Genomic DNA, 20,707 nt, shown 5'->3' with positions numbered 1-20,707 from the left:
AATGTGTTAACTGTATATATATGTGTATATTTCTTAAGAGATGTTCAGTTTGTCCCCAGCATATTTATTTCAGTAGGAAAACTATTTGAACTGTTATAAATACAGCGCTAAGTGGAAAGAGGTTTGTGGGTTCTTTGTCTCTAGAACAAAATTGTTGTAAAGCCAGTAAACTTTCTTTGAAATGTTTTACTTTTCCTTTGATAGTTCTGAAAACAGACTTAGCTTGGGTAGTGAACTTCTGGGTCTAATTTAATTATGTTGTGAATTGGTGTGAAAGTTTGCTACAGTATAAATGAAACTTGTTTAAAGCAGTCTCAACAGGGGAAGCATGAAAGGATGACGTACATCAGAAATGAGCTTTCTGTGAGGTTTGCAAAGCTGACTGCAAGAAGGTTTTTCTATGCTGTTTTCTTTCTACTGAAAAAATCTCATATATGCCTCTACTTAACACACGAAAGAAGAAAAAAATATGAACTTAGGCTGGAGGACTCAAAGCAAAATAATACTGTACTGCCAACCACTTGTTTTGTACTCTAGTCTGAGACAGAAGCTTCTTGAAGACTAATAGCTGCTGCAAGCTTGAAACCTCTGGGTAGTTTTACATTTTCCAGTGTTTCCACAGGGTAGACTCCACTCCACAGTTCTTCTAAATGAGGGCTATACTTGAACACACAACTGTGCATTAAGAAAGGTGTGGCAGAGTAACATCTCATTCACTGGACACCTGGGAAGTATCTGTTTCAGCTGCATCCTAATAGTTTCAGATGCAAATGCATCACTTGAAACAAAAAAACAGTGAGCAAGTATGAATACTGCAAGCCTGAGGAAGCAGGTGGTATTTTCTAGGTTATATTTGTAGTCACTGTATTTGTTTCCTAGATTGAAAATTCTGGTAGATCTTTTTATTTCCAAATCACAATACTAGATAAGCTAAACATAAGTGTAAAATAATGCCTTTCAGATAATGGAAGCAAGCTGTAATATCAATAGGAATTTTACTGTATCCATAGCTCAGGATACCTTATCTCATCAAGGTGAAAGTAACAGTTTCATAATGACCTGGGGCTTGAATTACTAGTGTTGTAATAATTTAGTAATGGGGGAATTTGATGAGTACTGTTGTAACAGTTTAATAATGGGGGAATCTGATACCAAATGAAATATTTGTTCTTACAGTCTCTCCTGGTGAGAAACCTAACTGAAAAAGCAGGGAAGAACCATAGCCATTCCCAGATAAATGGATTACTTTCACCATCACCTCTATTGAAAATGTTTAGCTAAATGAACAATTCTTAAAATTCCAAAATAGAAAAATTGGCAGAGTGGTTAAACACAGTAAACATGCTGGTTTTGATTCACAATTATCACAGATAAGAGTACTTTATCTCACTTTTCAAGATAACTGATTTTAGACACTGCATTGAGCAATTAAAATGTCATATAGATATCGGTAAAAATAGTAGGAATAATCTGTCTACTCTGACTCAAATAGTAAACCAGAAAATTATTTAATGTTTCTGAAAAGTGTAAAACTGCAACATCATAAAAGAGTCACACATAAATCATTGTCTAACTGAAAAGTCATTTTAAGGTGAAATAAAACAGGACTTCCAAATCTCTGTTTTCATTCAAAGGGGAAATTTAATCTGCATCTCTTAAAGTTGCAAGAACTTTGACAATATAAATGGATTCTAATTCACAATAATAAATTGCTCTACCTGTAAATATCTAGGGATATTTAACTATAATGCTCCATATACTTCTGTGTATAGTATACTTCCTAGAACTGACTTCTGGCTGACATCTAAATATGAGAATGAACTGATCAGTTTTAATAGAAACACATTAATATGATTGGTGGATGTACAATAAAAGAGGTCCAGAAGTTCATTTCATTTAACTCAACTAAGACATTCAAAGGCTAGTGAGGAAAATAGAGAAGATTTTAGAATTTTGCTCCCAAACCCCAGAAACCACTGCTAGTAAATTCTGCTTTGACCCAAACACATGACCTTTCAAGCACACAAACCGAGAAGAAAATCTACACTTCTTGTTCAATAAAGTCATAAATATAATTGTACTATTTTTCTTCCACTTTTTCCACTTTCTTTCACTCAGATTCTACATCAAGATTTCCTCTAATATACAATTATCACCATATGAAACTACTACAACATAGGTTAAAGAAATGGCAAAAGCATAAAATAAGTACAGTTATGCACTTAAAAAATACAAAATTACATATAAGTTAAAAGGATTAAGGTTTCAGATCTGAAAATCTATATTAGGATGAACTATATAAAAAGTAGAGATCTGGTGTGAAAGATAACACTTCCTATCTGGCCACAGGTAAGGTTAAATAACATAGATTATATGTATAGGTATAGAAATAGGCCTTACTAGAAAAAAAAAACCAAAACCAACACTTTTCATCCAGTTGCTGTTGGAATACAACCAAGCTTACCTTAATGTATCAGCACTTCTTCTACCATTAAAAATGCTATTGAGATTATAATATTGTATTTTCACTCCTTTTTTTCTTTTTTTCAGAGAAGGGTCTACTGCCAATTGTGAATGTATTTTGTAAAAAATATAATTTGGTTTGCTAGAATGCAAGCTCATCCTAAATTGATGTCTTGCATTTTATATCTGGCAGTTTTCAGGGGGAACATTATGTAGACATTTATTAACAACAACAAAGTCTGTTTTAATTCTTTAAAAAATATGACTATTTAGACAAATGTCAAAAAGGAATATAAACACTACTATACAAGACAGACACGTGCTATCCTGTGAAAGATAATTTGACTAGTCAGCAAATCCCTACTGGCACAAATGTGAGGAGACACTGGCCAGAAAAATCTGTCTGGTTTTCAGAATGTGTAACACTTCTCTTAGAGAAATAAAAGGGTCTCTCACTAAAATCTTAGCTGCCACATTAGCATTAAATCAGTGCCTGCCAGCAAACATGGTAAAAGGTTGTTAACAATTTTCATTGTAAACACTATATTTCTGAGAGCTTAAACAATACTACAGAAAAGGGCTCTGGGCTAAAGTGTGGAATATTGCATATCTCTCAGGAAGTGTGTCTTTAGGCACTTATTTTTTAATTCCTTTACTGAGATAGGTCCTAATCTTGAAAAGTAAGGCTTAAGTGAAAGCAACAGGACACAATCCCTAAGAATGCTCAAGCACCAGGGACACAACATGCAACTTGCAATCTGATCCTCCTTGCTGGGATCCCAGTCAGAACCTGGTTCCTTAAAATTACTTTAAATTAAATTGATTCAAGACTACCACAGTTTAAATATATTTTATTTGGATTAAGAGCTTGATTCATATATTTCCATGAGAAAACTCCTCATGAGTATTCACGCATAGTCATTTTGCCATCTTTCTGTTTAAAAGAAGAACCAGATGTACCACTGAGAGACCAATCTACACTGAATTAATCCCATTTTCCCCAAGGACAGCTCCAGAAAAGCCACCATGAAGATACTTAGAAAGGGAAACTTTGGTATCGGTCATGAAAAGAAAAACTGTGAATACGAACAAAGACTTTAAAGGTCACAAAAGTTGAAAGAAAAATACACCAATTGAACAAATGCTACAGTGATAGCCAATCTGAGAATGTATGGAAACAAGATGAGCAAATACCGTGTATCTCTTAAAAATAAGAGAGATAGGATTATTGCCTGAAAAAATACACATTAACACATCAGATTAAAAAGAAAAGCCTTCTCATTATGTGTCTAAGCTAGTCCATACCAGAAACGTAGCAGTGAGCCTAGATTGCACTTCTATTTGTCCGCCAAATAAATATTAACACAAACCACACAGACTATGCCCCCAAAGTATGTGTGAAATACAATAAATTAAATTGTTCCTAAAGATTGGCATTTTTTCAACAAGAAATTCAAACGCTGCTAATTTTGTCATTGGAACTTCTAAACTTTTTTGCCACCTCTGAAGATAGACAGAAACAGAATTCATCCCTCACAAGAAAAGACAAGAGTGTTTGCAAAATCTATTTAGCAAAACCAGAATGAAAGGTTTAAACATTTTAGAAAACATTGACCAGCTTTATGTGTTAGTAATGGTATATCTATAACAATTTTGAATCAACACCTCCCTTTCATTTCAGCCATAGCTGTTGGAGTTCAGTACCTCTGCAAACAGCGTCATAAGTCCCTAACAGCAACTGGAGCTGAATACTTTGGATCATTACTTAATTAAAAAAAAAAAAAAAATTGTAATGGCATGTTATTGAATAATGATAAGGTAGACAAGACTGCTTTTAAGAATCACTAGCCTATAAGAAAGAATTAGTAGCCCTCCATAGAGCCTAAGATCATATCTAAACAGAAAAGTGCTCGATGACACTGAAATATGGAAGGTATACAACAACAGCAGTAGTACTGGTAACAGGCTTATCTGGTTTACTTGCATAAACCAAGCCTTCAACATGCTAACTTAAACATTATGCATCTGAGCTTGATTAAACCTGATTTGAAATATTTGAAGTTTAATGCTGCAGTCTCCTTTATACAGAAGCAGGAAGCTAGCTACTGGATGAATGGATTTTGCCTGAGAAAGGGAGAAGGATACTTCAACACCGGAAAGACAGAAAAGATTGCAATACAAAAAGAGAACAAAAAATTTCATGAATACTTCACAAGTGGCAGCTGCTGAGTTCAACAAGGGGCAGTGCTTGCAGTGACTGTGCTGGTCTACTTTAACTAAAGAGGTTGAAATCCTTATTAATACATCAATTGAAAAAAGGTAGTGTACAAATCCATTTGTTTTAATATTTAATTTTTCTGAAGTAATAAAAGAACTTTTTTTAAAATCTAGGGTGGTTCCAAAGAGTTTCTGATTCTCATAGGAGCAACTATTTCATAACTATTAATATTTGTTTTATTGATGCACCACTTTATTCCAAAATTTAATTCATTTTAGTGATAAACAATAAATAAGAATACCCAGCTTACATGTAATCTGTAAAATTCAACAGGAAGAGGAACAATAAAGAAGTGTATAGGTTAAGCCCAAGGTCAAACATATCAGCAGAAGTGAAGTCAGAAGTTCATAGATTAGCTGAATTCTTATTATTTAGCATTACATTGACATATTTTGTAAAACTACAGGTAAAGATTGCTTGCTGTGTAATAATGTATCCTAATAACTCTCAGTGGGAACATCCACTTGAAGGAGAAAGGAAGTGATGAGAGAGCGAACAGTAACAAATTATTAGAAAGACAGTATTCACTAAACAGTTATAAGAAATTCACAAATTATACATCTTACTGACTAGTGAGGGTGCATTTATCTCTCACCTAACATTGCAAAGGTACTGGGAACTAGCAGACGTAAACTGCAGTGAAAATAAATTTTAGTGAAAAGTTAAATAGCAGAAATAAGGAAAAGTATCTTTTGTCAGACTTAAATATACTGAAGTCCATATTGGCCAAGTTAGTATAAAGTATAATACAGAACTTAAGACTGAACATTTGATAAATATGCTGTATTTTGGACAAATGAAGATAGCTTTTATAAAGGAATTTATTACTTTGTAGACCTACTGAAGCACTTTTATCATTCAACAGACACATGAATGCGAGTGATTTGGTTGCCTGGAGTTGCTTGGTAGGCGTCTACCTTGGATTTGCTGAAGGCTTTTCCTAGAGTTTCTCAACAAAGGTTAATATAAAAAGTAAGCAGATAAGAAGGCAGGCATGTATAACTGAGACTTTAAAAACCAAGTAGTAGAGAGTTAGAAGTAAAAATCCAGTTCCTGAAACTGAGAGATTTTGCTGCTGGACTTTTTGAAAGAGATTTTCTAGGGCCTGTACTGTTCAACTCATAAATGGTCTGGGAAGAGGGATGAGGGTTGTTAAGAAATGTTCCTGATCAAAATTATTTGGGTTAGCCAGGACAAGGACAGACAGTGTAGAATTCCAGAAATTCTGTACTCACAAGCCTGAGTGACAAGGCAAAGCAACAGCAGAATACATGCCCTGCAAATACATGTAAAGTGATGCACAAGAGAGGGTGAGGGAAGGGGGGGAATTTAACATAGTGGGCCTAGAGTTGGCATTACTGTGGAGAATGAGCCTATAGTTGCACAACTATTCAGTATTGGTATTCAGTAAGAAACTAAGAAGGAAAAGTGGAGGGAATAATTTTGAAATAGTAGAAACCTAAGAACTTCTCACACTTCAAAAGCCACAAGTAGCATGCAAAATCCAAAACAGGGCAACAAAGATGAACAGCTTCTATACAGAGATCCGAGTAGGATGCTTCTCTTGAAAAGAAGACCTCCAAAGAAGGATCTAGATGAGGCTCACAAATCACTGGTGGCATAAAGGGAATTGACAGCTCAGTCAAATCTAATGCAATGTAGATTCAAATTAAGATAGAAGAAATCACATTCAAAATGACAAGAAAAAAAGTTCTTTATACACAAAATGAACAGGGTAGTAGACCAATGCAACTCATAACTGTTCTAAGACTTATGTAAGTTTGTGGGAAAAGATTCACAGAACAAAAATCTAACAAAACCTTAATCTTTAGAAACCACATACATCTGATGAAATTTCATCAGCTAAAACTGCTGGAGGCTGGGAAATCTAGTTGCTATTCTTACCCTTCCCTGGGCATATACTTATAATCACTTCCCTGAGACAGGATGCTGTCCAGACAATTCTTAGCCTAATCTAATATGGACATTCTTCTTTTGCTATGTTTCCCCATGTCATTACTTTTAGGCACTCTCTGAAGTGGGCATGGATGCCTTTGAGGCACCTCATCCTGTTGATGTCTGATACATTTAAAATACTTGCTTCTCAGTTTTGGATTACTCTTGGAAGGTAGAAGGGAAGAACAATGATCAAATATAAGTGCTACAGGACTTCAACTTACAAACACAGGCATTTTTATTGGATAATATCTGAAATGTTAGAAATTGTTCATGCTTTTAGGATAGTTCAATGAGTTTTTTGCATTATCATGTCCATGAAGTACCTTTCTTCACATGCTAGTATCCCATAAGTGAATCAGTAGACAAGTGCAAACATGGAATCTCTCTGAAAAGCTAACAAGTCTCCCAATGAGAATTGCCCTTTGCCATTGAAGAATATCTCCTGGCAACAATTGGAATACCAATGAGATTAAACATAACTTCCTCTAAAGCTTTTCAAGTGAAACAACATGGTTTTATCACAGAATTAAGTAGTAACACTTCATTTAATATGTACATTAATTATTGCTGAATTATAATGGAGTGTCTAAAAAGTTGTATAATATTCACATTAATACTAAATGAATTCATTATGATGAGTGTAATTACAATGAATACTAACTACATTAATGGCAGCTAGACATGCTAGAAAAAGTGTTACCCATTTACTTGACATGTTCCAAATGGAATACATTTTGTTAATGTATTTGGAAGACTAGTGTGAATAGCTTGAATAGTAGTGTGGAGCAGAATGTTTAGCAGAGGTTTTTTTAGTATAATTGAACAACTAATTTTTTTACTGTATGTTTGGCTTCTATGCACATATACATGTAATAAAATCTGAACGCGTTATCTGAATCAAATAAAAATAGTAAATCTTCAAATCAGTCTTATGCTTCTGATCATATTTAGTTTCACTTATACACATATAAGAATAAAATCCTAAATGCATGGTCAGAAAAATAGGAAGTCAGGAAACAGACTGTATATGCTGTTGTGCCCCAGTTTTGCACTCCAGTATTCATTCTGGTGTGCACTTTACAGATCAACCATGTTCTAGGCAAAGCCTGATGTCAGGTGGTATGTTTAGCATGCTTCTGCATTTATATTTCTTGACCTGTTGGCCTAAGCCTTACATAAACTATTCTTGCCGATGGCAAAAGAAATCTGGCTTGGGAATTGTATCTGTTGCCACATGCCAGATGTCTCACGAGCTCTGACAGTGTATTAATTGTTCACCAGTTTTTAAAGAAGAACACAATTTTATCCACAAGATAAAATTTTAGTGGATTCAGAAAAATAAAATGTGATGCCTAATTCAACAGGAGAAACAAAAAGTTACTTACAATGCTCTTTTCAATCAATGGAATGCAATTTTGCTGCCATCTGTGAAAACAAACAAAGCAAAAGAAATATAATTTCACATAGGCCACAGAATTATAGAAATTTTATGCACAAGTAAAGGGAGTATAATTAAATGCAATAGTACTAATAGGCAACTAAAATATTATCATACTTATTCTTCCTCTACTTTGATTCATTACTTTGCTTCAAAGGCAACATCATCAACTGGATTCCTTCTTTTGCACTAACATATCTAATACAGCATAAACTGTAAAAAACATTCATTGCTTTGTCCAAAGAAAAGAAAAATCAGTGGATTAGTAGGGCAAACAAGGACTGAAAATACTGCCAAACACTTGACAAAACATCAAAACACAGCTTGATTCTTTGTTCACACAACAGAAGATACAAAGAAAAAAGTATCATCCTGTAACTTTTCTTGTATTGTATTTCAGAGGAAGATGAACTGTAGCCTTCCGGCAATCGCTAATGCAGTGTTTGTATTCTGTGTTGAGATTATCCACTTGGGTGCTGCACTGGAGCTCCCTGGGCTATTTTGACACTGCATCCAGATGCTCCAATTTTGCTTCAGTGACTCAACAGCAGAGCCAAAATGCCTTAAAGCAATGTTCAAAGGGTTAGGTTTTGATGAACAATTAAAGTACTCAGAAGAAGTGTTTCTGAACATCTCTGACTGGTACTGAAGTGACTTAAGTGGCCTTAGTGTGACATTCAGGCAGGAAATATGCAATAGAAAGATTCAGTTCTACACTCAAGGTGAACGTGGATTTTGCCCCACTTTTATAGGAAAAAATAAAGAAAGTGCAAGTACAAAAGAAAAATATGCCATCATTTTAACCACAGTATATCAGTTCTAGAAAGGGTGAATATTTGTCTGCTTTATATAAACCACTTAAAAAGGTCTAGTTAGAAATATTTTATTAAAGTTGCATTTTTCATATATTCCCACTTTCTTGTTTGAGACCTAAATAATTTACTGTTTGAACACTTTTTAAAGTGAATGTACATCCTGTAGAACCTAAGCATTATTTCACAGAAAATAAAGATCTATGTACTTCAACTAAAGTTGTCCACAAACGAAGTTATCTAACTCAAGTACTGAATATTATTATTCCAACTGCTAAATATTTATGGCATTGGAAACTTATTTTGGAAAGCCTCACTCATTTAATTAGAGAATAGCTTTATCTGTTAAATGCTACAAAACCAGAGAAATACTTAAGGCTCCGTAACACCCACAACACAGGCCCTGAAGTTCCTGAATATCAATTTTAGGGTTCTGATACAAAATGAAGCAAGCAAACATTTTCAGGTGGCAAATGTCATTGAAGAAGGTTTTACCTGAACAATGACAGTGCATGATGGAGGTTGGAAGAGATGGATTTGATACAGAATACAAACTGTGTACCAGGTGGAAGTTAACTGTGTGAAATCTTGAGAGACACATGCTGAGAAAACTGAAGCATGTCCTGAAAGAAATTGGGGGGGGGAGGAAAAAAAATCACTGCAAAAAATTTGCTTTATGATCCCTCCAGTACATTCACCTCCTCAGTTTCTGTTAACTTTGCATCTGGTTGCCACTGCCAGTCAGCTCACCTACTGTGCTGAAAATCATTCACTAAATTAAGAAATTAAGACTCAGGAACTCTGGGCTTCACAACTAGTACTAGCAAACCTTTTGTGTGACTGTAAAAATCTGCAACATTTGACAACTTATTCTGTATCTGTACTACTACTGAGACATTTTCCTGCAAGAGATCAACATCTAACCTTTGCAGGTAAGATTTTGCTAGCTTGCTTTTTTCCTCATCAAAAAAACCCCCAAAACCTGTACTTTGTTCTGGCTTTTCCTCACATCTGTTGGCAACATAAAAAGTAGAGAAAAATGACTCAGATTTCATAAGTGGGCAGTATTTCTTTTGTATTGATCTTTGTGTGTGAATTGAAATAAGCACTTGTGGCCAGCAAGTTTGACTACTCCTTCTTAATATAAGCATGCTAGTTCAGCTCAGTACAGGTTCTTGAATTAAGAAGTTTTAGGAAACATGGAAGTATATGCAGGAGGGCTTCAAGTATTATGTAAATAATCTTCAATTAGTTGCTTTAACAAAAAGGGAATTGGAAAAAAAATTCAGTCATCTTCCCCCTCCTCTACAGTACTTGCAATTCAACTAAAATGATGCATTTAGTGACAAAGAAAACCATACTTTGATTTCATTTGGAACTGACATAAGTATTCAGGAAATATTTAGGAACAAAAAATGTGGGGATGAATTATCCTTCTACATCCCCAAAAGTAGCAATTTTCTCCAATCATTAATCTGTATACTTGCCAGAGACATAGGCAAATCTGTAGAAGCTATTTAAACACAAAACTAGAGAACTGGAAATGAAAGATTAGGCTTACACGCTCTTTGTAAATCATTCATGGAAGTAAAGAGAATCCCCCCTCTCTTCACTTATTCAATAGCTCTGCGGTTAGGGCCTCATCTGATATACAATGTGGGACAATCAGGTTCAAGACCTTGTCTGCACATTCTTGAACCCACATTTTCACTTTCCCAAAAGACTTCTTAAACCAGTGAGAAATCTATAATTGGCTTCTCTCGATCCCCATGGAAAAAGCTGTTCTGCATGGATTATTTAAATACTGAGTCAAAGAGAGAGAATGACTCTTTGGTCTGGCAGTTAAAGAATTCACTTGGGAGGCACACAGCTCGGTCAAAGAAGCAGTTCAAATAGTTCAGGTGAGAGCACACCACTGCAGTGGTTAGGTGATTCCTCTGGAAGGTAGAAAATAAAGGTTTAAATCTCAGTCAGGGGTAAGGGGTTGAAACCTAATCTCCTATTTATAGGAGTTATTGCATTAAAAAACATATGGTGAGATCTTCAACTTGGTGCGGGTAGAGGTGAGTGGGTGGAGAGGGGAAGATGGAGAAACAGTTGCTATCTCTTCACTACTAGTTTTGTGAATCTATTCCTGTTTGCAAAACAAACAAAAAATAAAGCCATTACAAATTCAGTCTGAATTTTGACAGCTTTTAAAATTGTTAGTGATCTTTATTCACTAATTATATTCAGATAGTTAATGCAAAAACACATTGTCTTCCTTGCAGGCTCAGATTAGACTGGTAGTGACTGTTTATATGTGCAATAAAATCATAATTAGATTAAATTTTTTTGCATGTATGAAGCTGTCCTGTACACATAGTGTGCAGATACAGACTAATCCTTGTGGAGTTAGGATTAACTGCTACTTAGGAATTCTATGGATTACATTCTAAAATTCTGTGGGATGAGATGGAAATATTACAGTAGAAGCTTGCTTAACATTTCAAATTGTGCAGGGTATATTCATCAGACTTTTTATGAGAAAGAAATGATCATGCTTTTTTCTTTTTTTTTTTTTTGGACATCACATCTGGACAAAAAATAATTCAGTATAATTCGTCTGGAACAAGTATCTTCCAATTTCTTATATCATGGTTGTAAGCCTCCTATTTTAATGAAGTATTTTATAGTTCATTTATTATATAGTGCCTCCAAACACATATTTGAGTCTGTTTTATGAGAAACTTAATCATTTTATTGAATAACAGAAAAGTAAACCTGAATTCCTGAGTACTCTCCATCAACACTGATCTGAGAATTCATTTACTTACCTGAATATTAGATAAAGATCTTTGTTGTTGTTTATATTTGAACAAAGCATAATTCACTTATAGTATTTAAATCTTATTTTTCTTTCATTGTCAATATTTCTCTCCGAAAACTTTCATGTTTTTCTGACAGCATTCAGAAATTCCAGGGGTATCAATGACAATTAACTGCGTGTAAATCTTTCAAACACAAAGTGGGTTTCAACAGGAAAAGGTTGGTGAAGTTGAAATGTTAAACTAAAAACAGAGCACAGCTTTGGATAAAGAAACATTTTCAGCTTACTACAATTACTCCAATAACTCAATTTGCCTAATACATACAAGTTACATATTCAGAAATATTCATTCTTAGGCCACTTCTACACAGTATTATTGCCTGCTGGTCTCTAAAAGCACACACAGTCACTATTTAGTTCTTAACAAGACGGTAAGAATATGCTGCCGCTTTCACATAGCACTTTTTTCACAGTATGAGTGCATGCAAAAATAATAAAATATTTTCAAATTTGCCAGCTAACAACAGTAGTAAATTATGTTTTTTTAACCTAGCTTTTTGCCAATGAACATGCTCATTTGCATAGATTTTGCTTCTCGTGGGAAGTCTAACTTTTTATGATTCCCATGTTACATTCTCCCCCAGCATTTCCAAAAAGTGAAACATCTTTTCCAGTAAAGAGGTTCATATATTTTTTAGTTAAATATCTTAGGGGAGGGGGAATAAAGTTTTTGTGTTGGAATTCCTAATTTTCAACTGACTCAAATAAAAATAAAATAATCTTAATGTAAATCTGATTTGTAAGAGTATTTTAGACCTGTAACGTAAAATGAAGAATTATTGATAAGCAATGTACGCTAATAACATTAATGTTGGTTTTATCTCAGATATATTCATGGGATAATGATTCAATGAGAAACAGTAGGTAGTATGGGGAAGCTCATCCTCTTATGACCAATGGCTGGAGCAGGTGTCAGTGTCGGTAAATAGTGGGAATTGTTATTTGGATTTTATTGGCTATTATACCAGGCTGCTGATAAATACACAGTCGTCTAAAAGTACTTTCACATAAAGGATAACCTGAATAAACCAATTTTGTGTTTCAACTATACAACAAGTATTTCACAAAAGAAAATTATTGCCAAGAGGGCTTCAAATATTTTTTAATATATTATGGATCAAATAGTAGAAAAAAAACCCAAGCAAACCAAAACAAAAAATGTTTCTCATCATGTTACTCAGAAATACTCATAGAGTGAGTGACATCTTAATGTATTCAATATGCAAGCAAACCAAAAAAAGATTCAGGTTTTGGTTATTACTTCTGTAAGAAAAATCAGTTTACAACTGCATTAGTTAAATTTACAGATGCAATTTTCCAAAATTACTGTATGATTTTCCTACCTGCTCACTACTGAATAATAATTCACCTAAACTTGCTTCAACTTCAGCATCACTGAGAAAAAAAACATTCAATACAAGGAAATGCAGCTTCTGTCACAGAAAAGAAAGTTTATGGCTGAATCCCTCATGATCAGGATCGGGTACAAGATTTTATCAGAAGTAAAAGCCCCACACACCAACAAAAATCATAAAACACTTAGGCAGACTATTTTTAGCACATATTTGTTGGTTTTTTAACTCTGAAATAGAAAAAGACAAAGTAAAATGTACATCTCAGTATAAAAATATGCAGACTTTTTTGGTTAGAAGTTAGTTAAAAAACCATACAGTGATTCTTTGTGACTAAAAAAAGAAATGACATTAAAAAAGCTAATTAAGAAGTGAAAACTAATATAATAAGAGAGCTTGGTGCTATACTGCACCATACTCTTATCCAAAATTTTTCACTAATTTATAGGTATAAAAAAAAGAAACTCAATTGTTCCTGGGTTATTGGTCTCTTAATCTTGCATATTAATTTAGGCAGTGTACCAGTACAACTAACTTCCATTCCATTATTCTTAATTATCTACCATTAAACTCAAATTTTGTTACTTTTGTTGCTGAGAAAAAAGAGGAAAAAACCATTGTATTTGTATTGCCAACTCATTTCCAGTTCTCCTAAGGGTCTTTTTTCAAACCAAAGTGAGAATCTTTCACAATCTTAAATATCAGTTTTTATTTCTTTAATTGGGTGTTTCTATCAGGGCCTTTTCAGTGAACTCTTCGCATTTTAATATACTTCTGCTTCACTACTCTAGCTGATTGTTTCAGAGGTTGTGCAGAACACATTCCTGATCTTCATGAAAGCCGCTTTCAAGGTCTCTCATATTCTGCCATAATCCCCTAGTAATTACAAAGGCTCTCTTTGCAACAATAAGCAAGTTAGAGAAGAGTTCTATAACCCTACATCACACAATAAATTGTACTTGGACATTTCAGTTAAATGTGCTTCCCTTGAGCCCCCAAATTGCATACAAAATCTGTGCGATGCCAAAACACAAGAACTGAAAGGTTATGATGATGGTAACTGTCTCTATACAAAGCATTGATTAAATGAAATACAAAACACAGCTTGGATAAAGGCTTTAGTTGGGGAGCAGTTAAGACCTCATTAGAAAAGCAGAGTTGACAGAGCTTAAAAACACTTATTTTATGCCTGATAATCATTAATCATCTTTACAGATATTTTTCTCCTTTACGACTTTAAAAGTGCTTTTGAATGTTCCTCTGTAACTACTCATACTTTTACTTTTGTTAGGGAAAACATTTACATTTTTTAGGGAAAAATGTCTCTTCCTGTCAAAGGAAAGACTTTGCCAGATTTGTGACTTAGTTGCAACCATTGTTTTTATGTATATGACCCATGAGCTATCAGAAGTCACCTTTCCAATTACCATACATACAGAAAGGTAAAATGTACAATAAATATGTTCAAAAATACAAAATCCTCTTTGTCCTCTTGTCTTTTTCCATCTTTGAGTTTTCTCTATTGCTTGTTGATCAAGTACATAATCATGTGGGTTTTTATATCTTCAAAGGGCTACACCAAGTTCCATCTATAACTCAACTCAGCCTCAAAATTATAAGGGTTACAAATAAAGTAAACCCCTACCATGTACCTGATCTTACCTTGGTCTAAAAAGCTATAGAAAAAAAGAAACTGCTTTATGCAGTTTCCTGACATTACAACTGGCCTAAACTATGTTAAATAACAAGGGATAAGAATACTGTAGCATAAAAATGATCTGACAAGAGTCCCTACTTTTGAAAGGCCAGCCATAATGTTAAAATCAATTTTAAAAGTTTAAAAGCTTGTGATGCTAATTTCTTGTGCTGTGGCAATATATAAGATGCCTTCTATTACCTGTTCCCTTAAATTTTCCAACTTAATATATGCTGTGTTTTTCACTCGGTAGAGGAATATTCCCTACAAAGAACTAGGGAAGCCAATATCTATTAGCAAAAATTATACTAGGGAATGGGGCAAATGATTTTAAAAATCATCTGTGAGTGACATCTGAAAGAAAATCAAATGAACTTTTTTTTTCCTCTTTCTCATTTCTTTTGTTGACCTGGTAAACTTTAACACTGATACTGAACACAGAAAACAAGGAGAAAAAAGAGATTTCAGTAATGTGTTCCTCACTTTTTGCTTAATAACAGAGGTCTTTGAACAATCAGCAATTATATGGAAATCTTCAAGTTTACCTGAAGGCTGTATAATTCTGGGAACTCTCTTAGCTATGTTACTGAAGGCAGTTTGTTGATAAGTATGTTTCTGTCTCTCCAGATGAAACTTTTTATTACTTTTAATAAATATTCAAATACTCAATGAGCCAGAGACAGTAAAAATTATTCTATTCCCTGTTTGTTGAAGCAATTTACTTGGGAACCCAAGTTCTAATTATTATTCTAATGAATATTTATATATTGCATAGAAATACACCAACAAAGGCAAAGTCTGAAGGTGTTACAATTAAGGCACTTGCAGGAAAGAAGAGGAGATGCAGGTTCAAGTGAGATTTGCCTTCCCTCTGAACATGTGAGCTGATTATTTTTTAATAGCTTTTCATTGAATGAAGTGGGCCTGATTCACTTCTTTAATTCAGTTCATAAATTAATTCTAGATTTAACTATTTTGTTACTTTCATCTAAGTTTGTTGCTTTTAAATTAACTGTAGTTACATATTTATGGTTAATTCATTCAAGTAGACACACTGCTGCAAGTGCAAATAATACACTTTGGAAGAACTTCACTGTGTTTCTGGAAACAGTTGCAAGTAAAAGCTATTAAGAGACATGAACATTTTAATTTGATAACCTTATATTAGCAGGTGCAAACTTCAGGTACTGTCTCCACTCATAGTCACCTTATATGCATTTTAAGCCAAGAGATATTTGTTACCATGAGCAACCTCCTACCCCCTAAAAGCACGGAAATCAGTGCTAAAGTGCAATGGTACAAGGCACTTTGTAAAGTGTTACTTAATAAATAAAACAAAGGCAAGATGGGAATGTATGGCTGTTTCACTATAGGAGCCTCTCCAGAATGCATAACACTTAAGTAAGAGCAGGACATGATCAATTAGGGATGACAATAATTAGGCGTGTATCAGAAAAGGGCAACTTCCCCTTCCTCAGAAAAGGGCAACTTCCCCTTCCTCATAAAGCATGACTGGAAAACAATAAGAGTTAGGAAGTACTCCAAATGTATAGAAACAAGGAATGAATATGACTTTCACATGAATAACTAAATGATTGCCCATGGGCTGTATACATCTAATAGTGAAGGTGCATGCCTTTGCTTCCTTTAGTAAAGCAAATATTAGGGCCTTTTTTTTTTAGCCTTATAATCTATCTGCTGATACAGTACCATTTAAGGCCTTGGTAAAATTCCTAGTAATGACCACAAACTTTAATTATATGTACGTTCATTTTATGTCTAAATGTTTTGATAGTATATGACCCTGGACTCTCCTTCATTATTATCTCTCAGAACTTGAAGATATTCATCAGAAGATTAAAACAGACAAATAATAACCTGCCTCCAAGACACGAAGAGCTGAGTAGGATCAAAACAGAGAAACTCAGTGTTCAGAGACTTTACCAGTACCTAAGCATTTTTTTCCTTAACTTAGGATGGAAAAGGGAGTGGAAAACAGCCTCACAAACTACAATATAAATGGTAAAACTAAATTAGCACAGAAAAAAGCCACTAAACTAAACTAAAAGGAACTAGAAGCCTAGGATTTGTGAACTAGTTCCCAGAAATATAAAAGATGGTGCCTGTTAACTACACATACACTGCTCAACTGACAAAAAATTGGTACCATATCCAGCATTGAAAGTACTGTAGCAAAAATTACTTTATTAAATCCATGAGGTGGTTTGTTTTTTTTTTTCTTGTTCTTTTGGTTTTTTTTGGTGGTAGTGGTGTTTTGGTGTTTTGGTTTTTTTTTTTTTTTTAATTCAAATTTCTCTGGTAGGGTACCTGCAACAGTTTCACATTTCTTTAAATGTATGCCATGCATTTGGGTCTTCAGCAAAAAAAACCTACAGCAGAAACACACCTTTTCCCACTGCTGATCCTACTTGTGAAGATTTAATCAATTATAATCTTTGCAGGGGGAAATAAAATATTATATTATGATGTATTTATATTATGATGTATTTATTTAGGGTTTTATTTACTTCTTATTTGTAAATGTCTATTACACAGTGTACTGCAGAGAAACACAGAAAGATTACTGTACAGTTTAGGGAACATTTGTCTTTATACAACAGTACAGGCTTGGGGAGGAGTGTCTGGAAAGAGGCCTGGTGGAAAAGGATCTGGGGGTGCTGGTTGGCAGCCAGCTGAACATGAACCAGCAGTGGGCCCAGGTGGCCAAGAAGGCCAATGGCATCCTGGCTCATACTGGAAATAGTCATGCCAGAAGGACGAGGGCAGTGACTGTCCCTCTGTACTTGGCACTGGTGAGACTGTAACTCGAGTGCTGTGTCTGGTCCTGGGCCCCTCAGTACAAGAAAGACATTGAGGGGCTGGAGTGAGTTCAGAGAAGGGTAATGAAGCTGGTGAAGGGTCTGAAACATAAGGAACTGTGGTTGTTCAGCCTGGAGAAAAGAAGGCTCAAGGGAGATCTTACTGGCCTCTTCAACTCCCTGAAAGAAGATTATAGTGAGTTGGGGATCAGCCTCTTCTAGCAGCAACCAGTGACAGGACAAGGGGAAATAGCTTCTTAGTGGCACTGGGAAAGGTTCAGGTTGGATCTAAGAGACAAAATTCTTCACAGAAAGGATGTTCAAGCATTGGAATGCACTCCCCAAGGAAGTGTAAAGTCGCCATGCCTGGAAGTGATCAAAAAAGACTGGATGTGGAACTTTGTGATACAGTTTGGTTGGTATGGTGATCTTGGAGGTCTTCTCCAACCTACTCTATGATTCTATGTGTACTGGATTCATGCAGTTAAATTGTTAGTTACTAGTAGTTAGTTAATATTTCATATTTTGATAATTTTAATTTTTAGGTTTGAGAATATGGTAATTGCACAGTTTTATGAAGCATGGCATTCAAAGGGAGATTAAAAAAGGGAGAAACCCAAGAGGAGACTCCCTATACAAAGTTCTCTTTAGCAATGAAACTAAGCCCTTTTTTAAACTTCAGTTGCATAGAAATCACACTATTAGGATGGAGAAAGTATTAAATATTTTCCCTAAATGGCTCTTTTTGTGTACCTCACTGGAGCACAGTGTATACTGACTAAAATAAATTGCACGAAGGAATTACTACAGGAACATTGTCTATACTTAAAAAAGCTTATTCAGTTTAAAATTGTATGCCTATTCGTCATAATCACAGAAGCTAACTTTTTTGGCTTAACACTTATTTACAACTAAAATACTGACATAATACCTTGGAATGGTATTTTGTGCACATACTTTAAATTTTCTATGGATTTAAACAGATATAACTTTCAAAGAATAGCTGAAGGAAAAAAAAGGGCAATTATGGGACCAAAAGGTAAGAAAAAATGGTGCGTATAGCCTTGTAACAGCTCTTCACCTGCACCACGAATATAAAATTCTTCCCCACAGACACCCACAGATTTCAGACTGGATATGAAACTAGATAGAAACATTAGATATTCCTTAGACACCCATGTTATATGTCACATAAGTAAATCCTCTACCCATTAAAAACAAATTGAAGCTTTCAGTAACTCAAATTTTATCAGGATTTCAGATATAACCTATTAGTAAGAACAGAAATTAATCATTCTATTTAAAAGAATTAAGTAAAGAATTACATGTTTTTCTACAGTGCATATAATCAGCTTTGTACCTCAGTGAAATGTCAAGAAAAGTAGGTGATTCTGCATTGAATATGGGAACTTTACACATGGTTCCTGTAGTTTAATTTGTACTGATGCTAGAATATGGTGGTTTGGTTTTTTGCTGTTCTTCTAAACTGATAAAATAGTTGCATGACCTCTACAACTGGTTTTCTTTACGTTTACATAGCTCAGGAAACTATTAACTGTCTGCCTCAATGACAATCTCATCATTTTTACGGATTATTGTCCTATTAAAATTCAGAAATTTATCTTTCACAAAATGATTAATGAATTTTAGTCTTCCAACTCAAACACTTAAAATAGGAAAAAAACCCCCAAACCAGCTTCCTAAAATTTAAAGATATTAATTTCAACTTCAACTACTGTACTAAGTGGTGTCTCTTGTGGTCTAGTTATTGGTAAGAGAGAAAAAGGTCAGGTTCTTACAACTTAAAGAGTAATGTATAAAATGAAATAACTGTTTATACACACAACAGATAAACATAATCCCTACTGAAGTTATATTTACATTATAGCTACACATAGACATTCCTGCATTTATATGTAAAGATCTGTCTGGAAGAGTTTACAAATTGCTACTTTATTTATTCCTATCACACTGTCTATGATGTTATTTCTAATTTTCTTTGCTCCTGTGAAGCAGCATACTGAACTCTTAAGGGAACAGAAAACATACAAATGCTATTACAGTACACATTTCTAAGCAGCAGGAAGTCTGTAGTAAGTGTCAGAGATTGATCACGATTTTATTGCACATATAAACAGCCACTACCAGTTGTTCTGTGCCAAGGGGTCACGGTACGCATCATCCATGCTGTATGTTTAACCACCTCAGATTTTCAGAAAGGTAACAGCAAGCTTAAATTACTGAAAACAAACTGAAATCAATGAAATCTTTATGATACATGTTAATCTCTAAAACCAGAATAGAAACTTAAATCAGACTTCTTTCCCAAGGCAACGAAAAGGCGAGCTAAATATATGGAAACATATTTGAACAGTGAACACTCTCTGCATTTACACAAATGTTTAAAATAGACGCATGTGCACCCCTAACTAGATTCATAAAGGAAATGCATGTAAGCCATAGATTTCAGACATGTACCATAGAGTTCCAGGGCTTGTTTTTAACCATTAAAATGTACAAACAGCTTACTATCATGCACTCTGTAAAAGTATTTCATTCACAGAGTGTGAAAATGGCATGAAAACTGGAATATTTCAGAATTTACACTACAATAATTGTACATATATATTTTTATTCAGTACAGAGATTATTTTATTAATAACCACTTTAAGAATGAAAGCATTTAATTGATACAAATGAGGTATACTTCTAAGTTACTATAATAAATTCCTTACTCTGGAGTATCACCATTTCTGAGATCAGCTAGGATTCTTGAACTAAAAAAAGGCCACTGCATGGTGCCAGACTTTTATGAAGTCACTTCTTTGTACAATAGAGCTTTACTGCAGAAAATAAGGAATTTAGAGTAATTACAGAATTCTATTAAGATAATGTGAATTGAAAGTATGTGGAAATAGAAATTCTATTAGATTTTCAACAAAACAAAGTCCTTAGAGCCATAGTTTTCTTATCCTTCAACTCATCTAAACATCTAAATACATTTGAAAGCAGTATCACATA

General features: G+C 34.3%; 1 protein-coding gene across 22 annotated transcripts in view; it reads right to left on the bottom strand.

Annotated features, from left to right (window-relative positions):
• TENM3 (teneurin transmembrane protein 3) overlaps positions 1-20,707 on the bottom strand; it is a 1,314,113-nt gene that overhangs the window by 865,162 nt on the left and 428,244 nt on the right. For all 22 annotated transcript variants that reach the window (XM_042015030.1, XM_042015032.1, XM_042015041.1 and 19 more), the window contains one exon: positions 8,086-8,125. The gene's annotated coding sequence lies outside the window, so the exon portion shown is untranslated. The remainder of the gene's footprint in view (positions 1-8,085; positions 8,126-20,707) is intronic.

Source organism: Corvus kubaryi, unplaced genomic scaffold, assembly GCF_017639235.1.
Source record: "Corvus kubaryi isolate FWS band 111438036 unplaced genomic scaffold, C.kubaryi_AGA036_p1.0 split3-131, whole genome shotgun sequence".
Classification (NCBI taxonomy): Eukaryota; Metazoa; Chordata; class Aves; order Passeriformes; family Corvidae; genus Corvus; species Corvus kubaryi.
This window is presented reverse-complemented; position numbering and strand designations above follow the sequence as displayed.